Here is a 6,214-nt window from a genome sequence, read left to right as displayed (position 1 = left end):
GTGTACACATCATGCTTGATAGACCATTTCTCTAGTCTTCCAGGGTCTGGGGAAGAGTCCAGGGTAGTCTGGCCACACACAGCTTCAGGACACTTCCTTCTCTCCTTGCCCCCAAACAAGGCAAACAAGATAAAAAATCTTCAAGCTGTAGTCTCAACATGGACTTCAGAAACATGGAGATGAGAAGAAAAATTTCTAGGGGATTGGAACGAGGAGTGAGGTGAGGAAATGAGCTGTTTGGAGATATTTAAGCCTTATCTGACGAAAGAGAAAGAAGAAAGACTGGAAAGAAAGACAATTGAGGAAGAAAAAGAGTGAAAGAATTTTGAAATTGTTGCTGGAAGACATCCTAGGTAAACATTATCCTAGGCTTGGCTTTCCTTAAATGTTATGTATAGAGTGACCATATAATTTACCATCCAAACCTGGACTCTTCTAAGAGTAAAAGTGGGAGCTATTAATGATTTTTCCAAGATAACAGCATGACTTGGGATTGGCCATGGCAAACCAGGGCATCAGATCTCCCTAGTTAGGGTCAAAGTAACAGTAGCAAAGCTTCCTTTAGATTCACAGCCCCAGGCTACTAACTAAATTGTAGAGGCCTAGAGGCCTGGAGGCATAACCAATTGTATTATGTGGAAAGTGAAGACTCCAACTTGGTTAGGAGGATGAGGAGAGTGTTTCTGTCTCTGAAGTCCCTGGGACTTTAAAAAATTTCAGATGCCCAGGAATTCAACTTGAATTTTCTGGATTGGGCCTAAACAAGTGTTTTCATTTTTTTAAGCTGCCAGTGATTCCAATGTGCAGCCTACCCAGAACTCTGCAGCTTCTCCCAGGCTTCCAGGAGACTATACCTTCTTTTGCCCTTTCCTTAATTGGCCTGTGCTGGCAAAGTGGTGGGGAAATCCTGCTACTAGGGAATTTCCTCCCTGTTTACCCGGCCCCCCACAATTCTGGGGCAAGAGGAGGTGGCGGCTGCAGCAAAGTAAGCTTGTGCATTTGAGCTGAGAATATGTATTTATTGTGAAGGATAACTGAACATTTAAAACAAACAAGAAACCTGAGTAAAACCTGTAAACCAGGTCTGAAACAGCTGTCGGCATCACAAGCACAAAAATGTAGGAAGTTATGCTTGCTTGGCTTGGTACTTTATCACGACATGGAGCCACACAGACACATTTATGCAATTGGTTGCTGTACCTATTTTGTTTTCAGAGATGCCTACAATGAATCCACTTCCAGACCCTGATGATTTAATTCAACCTGTATTTATGGAGCATCTGCTAGGGTTCGGGTGCTAGGGTCCCATAGTGGCTGCTGCACTGCAGAGAAGTTTAGCAGAGTCTTCACTTTCAAGACTGAGTCCAGTAGGGAAGTAACACAGAACCAGAGAAACCTGGGCTGCGGGGAGCTGCTCTCACCCACAGTGTCACATGGCTACATAGCCAGTAGCAACACCAGTCTCACAGGATAAATTAACAAAAGCATTTTAAATCCTTGTTGCAGTGTCTCTGAAAATCACCTAGAGCTTATACAGCTCTCAGCAAGGTTTCTAGGAGTCTTCCTGCCTCCACCCACACTGCCTTCTTCCCTCTTCTCTCTCCAGATCTCAGTATCGCCTCAGCCCTTATCAATATCTCAGTATTTCAATTTCGTCTCAGATCTCAGCATCTTGCACAGCTCGCCATGGTAACAGTTCACTGTTTCCTTTTTCTCTCTTCACTCCCCCAAACTCTAATTCCTAACTCTGGCTTCTGTAAACCTTTTCTTCTGTCTTCCTCCTCCCTCTGGGATTGGTCAGGGCCAGGGCTCCATTTCCTTTAAAATGTAAATCGTGCAGCTCTGCTCTTATTCTAACCACCAGGACAAAAGGCCAGGCTTGGAGCTGCCCAAGCAGCAAGGCTGATTCTTAGAAGCCTGGTGGAAGGGGAAGGAAAAATCTTATGACTGCTCAAAAATTAACGTATTTGCTCTCTCATGCATATATACAAACATAACTACATAAAGGACCATAGTATCATGAAGTATTGTGGAAGGATTCAGGGATAATTTTATGTGAGAATGATAGTATGATGTAGAAATAAATGCCAGATGAGTGCCTTTAAATTAACTTTTATTACTGAACACCTTTGCAGCATATTAGTAAATAACATTTTTTTTAACCGAAGGAATTAAACTGCCTTTCAATATCCCACTGCTGTTCATTTTTCACAATAACAAAATGGAAACTATTGTTTATTGTTCTAATAAGTGTCAGATGTGGAGAGGTATGCCACACTTTTTAAAAGAAAATAAAAACAATATATTTTAGGTCCATAAGAACAACATAATATAGGATATATAAAAGTTTGCAATATTTTTTCTTGTTTGTATTCCTCATTAGACTGGGAACTTCTGAATAGAATGGATTATTTGTTAATAATTGCAACTGGAGCACCCAGTATAGTACCTAAAATGTGAGAGATCATCATTAACAAATAAATAATACAAGCTGGTATTAACTGAGCATTTGATAAGTACCTGACATTTTTTGCCATTTATATTGTCTGTAGTAAGGATTATGCCACCGTAAGATCTTTTAAGGCTTACATCTTCTAGTTTTTTGTTTTGTCTTACTTTTTTGAAAAAAAAATTGTGAGTACATAGTAGGTATCGATATATAGGGGTTACTTAAGATATTTTGATACAGGCATACAATGCTTAATAATTATAACCTCAAGCATTTATCCTTTGTTTTACAAACAAACCAATTACTCTTTAGTTATTTTGAAATATACAATAAATTATTGTTGACTGCAGTCACCCTGTTATGCCATCAAATACTAGATGTGATTCATTCTAACTATATTTTTGTACCCATTAACCATCCCACTTCTCCCACACAACTCCACTACTCTTCCCAGCCTCTGGTAACCATCATTCTACTCTCTGTCTCTATGAGTTCAGTTGTTTTAATTTCTATTTCCCACAAATAAATGAGAACATGAAAAGTTTGTCTTTCTGTGCCCAGCTTATTTCACTTAACATGATGACCTCCAGTTCCATTCATGTTGTTGCGAATGACAGGATCTCATTCTTTTTATGGCTGAATAGTATTCCATTGTGTATAGGTAACTGATATGGTTTGGCTCTGTGGCCCAACTCAAATCTCACCTTAAACTGTAATCCCTATAATCCCCACATGACAAGGGCGGGACCAGGTGGAGGTTATTGAATCCTGGGGGTGGTTTCCCCATGCTGTTCTCGTGATAATGAGTGAGTCTCATGAAATGTGATGGTTTTATAAACATCTGGCATTTCCCCTGCTTGCACTCATTCTCTCTCCTGCCACCCTGTGAAGAGGTGCCTTCTGCCATGATTGCAAGTTCCTGAGGCCTTCCCAGCCATGCAGAACTGTGAGTCAATTAAATCTCTTTCCTTTATAAATTACCCAGTCTCAGGTATGTCTTTATTAGCAGCATGAGAACGGACTAATATGGTAACACATTTTCTTTATCCATTTGTCTGTTGATGGATGCTTAAGTTGCTTCCAAATCTTTGCTATTGTGAATAATGCTGGAATAAATGTGCAAATATCTCTTTGATATACTTATTTTCTTTCTTTTGGGTTTATACTAAGCAGTGGGATTTCTGGATCATATGGTAGTTCTATTTCTGGTGTTTTGAGGAAGCTTCAAACTGTTTTCCATAGTGGTTGTACTAATTTACATTCCTACCAACAGTTGACAAGGGTTTCCTTTCCTGTATATCCTCTCCAGCATTTGCTCTTGCCTGTCTTTTGGATAAAAGTCATTTTATATGGGGTGAGATGATATCTAATTGTAATTTTAATTTGCATTTCTCTGATGATCAATTATCTTGAACATCTTTTTATATGCCTGTTTGCCATTTGTCTCTTTTTTTGAGAAATGATATTTTGCCCATTTTTAAATTAGACTGTTAGATTTTTTCTGTTGAATTATTTGAGCTCTTTATATATTTTGGTTATTAATCCTGTGTCAAATGGGTAGTTTCCAAATATTTTCTCCCATTCTGTGGGTTGCTTCTTCTCCTTTTCTATTGTTTCTGTTGCTGTGCAGAAGCTTGGTCACTTGATATGATCTCATTTGTCCATTTTTGCTTTGGTTGCCTGTACTTATGGTATATTACTCAAGAAATCTTTGCTCAGACCAAAGCCCTAGAGAGTTTCCCCAATGTTTTTGTTTAGTAGTTTTATAGTTTGAGGTCTTAGATTTAAGTCTTTAATCGATTTTTATTTTATTTTTGGATATTAGCTACAGATAGGGTTCTAAGTTTCGTTCTTCTGCACATGGATAGCTGGTTTTCCCAGCACAATTTATTAAAGAGACTGTCCTTTTCCCAATGTATGTTCTTGGCCTCTTTGTTAAAAATGAGTTCACTGTGGATATATGGATTTATTTCTGTGTTGTTTATTCTGTTATTGTTCTGTGCATCTGTTTTGTTTGTTTGTTTGTTTTTTGAGATGGAGTCTCACCCTGTCACCCAGGCTGGAGTGCAATGGTGCAATCTCGGCTCACTGCAAACTCCACCTCCTGGGTTCAAAAGATTCTCCTGCCTCAGCCTCCCGAGTAGCTAGGATTACAGGCACATGCCTCCACTCCCAGATAATTTTTGTATTTTTAGTGGAGACGGGGTTTCACCCTGTTGGCCAGGCTGGTCTTGAACTCCTGACCTTGTGATCCACCCATCTCAGCCTCCCAAAGTGCTGGGATTACAGGCGTGAGCCACGGCACCTGGTCCCTGTGCATCTGTTTTTATGCCAATACCATGCTGTGTTGGTTATTAAAACTCTGTAGTATAATTTGAAGTCAGGTAATGTGATTCCTCCCATTTTGTTCTTTTTGCTCAGGATAGCTTTGTCTTTTCTGGGTCTTTTACAATCCCATATAAATTTTAGGATTTTTTTTTCTATTTCTGTGAAGAATGTCATTGGTATTTTGATAGGGATTGCATTGAATCTGTAGGTTGCTTTGGGAAGTATGGACATTTTTAATAATATTGATTCTTCCAATCCATGAACATGAAATATCTTTCTATATTTTTATGTCCTCTTCAATTTTTTGCATCAATGTTTTCTAGTTTTCATTGTAGAGATCTTTCACTTCTTTGGTTAATTTTATTCCCAAGCATTTTATTTTCTTTGTAGTTATTGTAAATGGGATTATGTTCTTGATTTCTTTTTCAGATTGTTTGCTATTGGCAATAGAAATACTACTGATTTTTGTATGATGAATTTTGTATCCTACAACTTTACTGAATTTTTCAGTTCTGATAGGATTTTTTTTTTTTTTTGCTGGAGTCTTTAGGTTTTACCAAATATAAGATTCTATCATCTTCAAACAAGGATAATTTGACTTCTTCCTTTCTAATTTGGATGCTCTTTATCTCTTTATGTCCTTCTTTTGTCTGATAGCTCTAGCTAGAACTTTTAGTGCTATGTTGAATAACAGTGGTGAAAGTACACATCCTTGTCTTCTTCCAGATCTCAGAGACAAAGCTTTCTGTTTTACCCCATTCAGTTTGATACTAGCTGTGGGTCTGTTAAATATACCTTCTATTTTGTTCAGTTGCGTTTCTTCTATACCCAATTTTTTAACAGTATTTATCATGAAGGATGCTGAATTTTACCAAATGCTTTTTTAGCATCAATTGAAATTATCATATGGTTTTTGTCCTCCATTCTATTAATATGATATATCACATTGATTGATTTACATATGTTGAACCATCTTTGAATTCCTGGGATAAATCTCACTTGGTCATGATGAACGAACTTTTTAATGTGTTGTTGAATTTGGTTTGCTAGTATCTTGTTGAGGATTTTTGCATCAATGGTCATCAGGGATATTGACCTATAGTTTTCTATTTTTGATGAATCTTTGTCTGGTATTTGTATCAGGGTAATACTAACCTCATAGAATGAGTTTAGAAGTATTCCCTACTCCTTTATTTTTTGGAATAAGTTGAGTAGGATTTGTATTAGTTTTTCCTTAAATGTTTGGTAGAATTCAGCAGTGAAGCCATCAGGTCCTGGCTTTTCTTTGCTGGAAAAAGGTTTATCACAGCTTTGATCTTGTTACTTGTTATTTGCCTGTTCAGGTTTTGGATTTCTTCATGGTTCATTCATGGTAGGTTGTGTTTGTCTAGGAATTTATCCATTTCTAGGTTTTCTATTTTATTAGCATATAATTGT

Source organism: Pan paniscus, chromosome 4 (assembly GCF_029289425.2).
Source record: "Pan paniscus chromosome 4, NHGRI_mPanPan1-v2.0_pri, whole genome shotgun sequence".
Taxonomy (NCBI): domain Eukaryota; kingdom Metazoa; phylum Chordata; class Mammalia; order Primates; family Hominidae; genus Pan; species Pan paniscus.
This window is presented reverse-complemented; position numbering follows the sequence as displayed.